Source organism: Penaeus monodon, chromosome 22 (genome assembly GCF_015228065.2).
Source record: "Penaeus monodon isolate SGIC_2016 chromosome 22, NSTDA_Pmon_1, whole genome shotgun sequence".
Lineage (NCBI taxonomy): Eukaryota > Metazoa > Arthropoda > Malacostraca > Decapoda > Penaeidae > Penaeus > Penaeus monodon.
The window spans coordinates 36,990,583-36,991,377 of NC_051407.1; the positions used below are offsets into that span (position 1 = coordinate 36,990,583).

Sequence of the window (795 nt, forward strand, 5' to 3'; positions counted from 1 at the left end):
CACCAAACGCTTCTATAATCAAATACATATAATCTAGTGTACTAATAATCAGAAACATTCCTTCAACAATATCCTTACCTTTTGCTGTTGAATTAACAAATGACCATGTATTTATTACAAGGGGCAGTGAGTCTTAGGTGACTTCTTCCTTGGACGTCATTAGTCACAGAGGAAGTAACAGCCACTAGGGAATATATGGCCAAAATCATCATTATCTCCCGCTTCCACGTGCTCATTGTCCCTGTCGTGTTGTTGTTTTGGCGATCAGCTGATGAGATATACAAACGTCCGATATCTGAACTTGGAATTGACTTTATCTTCATTTATTAGACATTATCTTTAATAGTACTGATAGCATATGACGAATTCTAACTATCATTAATGTAATTTTTTAATCAATAATTTGATAAAACCATGAAATAATGCAATATATGAGTCATGTTGATACCCTTTTCTTATCTAAAACCAAAAATCATACATCCGGACAGGTGGAAGAGTCGCGTGATCCCGTGTAAATTGTCTTCCGATCTTGAATTCATACGCAATTGTGACAACTTTATTGCAGTTATGAAAACATGTTAGTATGATGTTATAAATGCAACAGGTATATAGTGTATAGCTCTACAAAGTGTAAATTGATTTGAAGATAAAGACAATGTTAAGGAATTCATCAAATCTTTACTAGAATGTTATGACATCATTCATTTTCATTTTATTTTTATAATTTTCTTCCCATGTTCTTGGAAAATGATAGCTGTTTATAGTAGGCTTAGTCATTAATTAAGAATATATACA

At 32.3% G+C, this 795-nt stretch overlaps 1 pseudogene; it reads right to left on the reverse strand.

The window, feature by feature from the left end:
• Positions 1 to 253, reverse strand: part of LOC119587425 — a 22,842-nt pseudogene extending 22,589 nt beyond the window's left edge.
• Between the last annotated feature and the right edge of the window lie 542 nt (positions 254 to 795).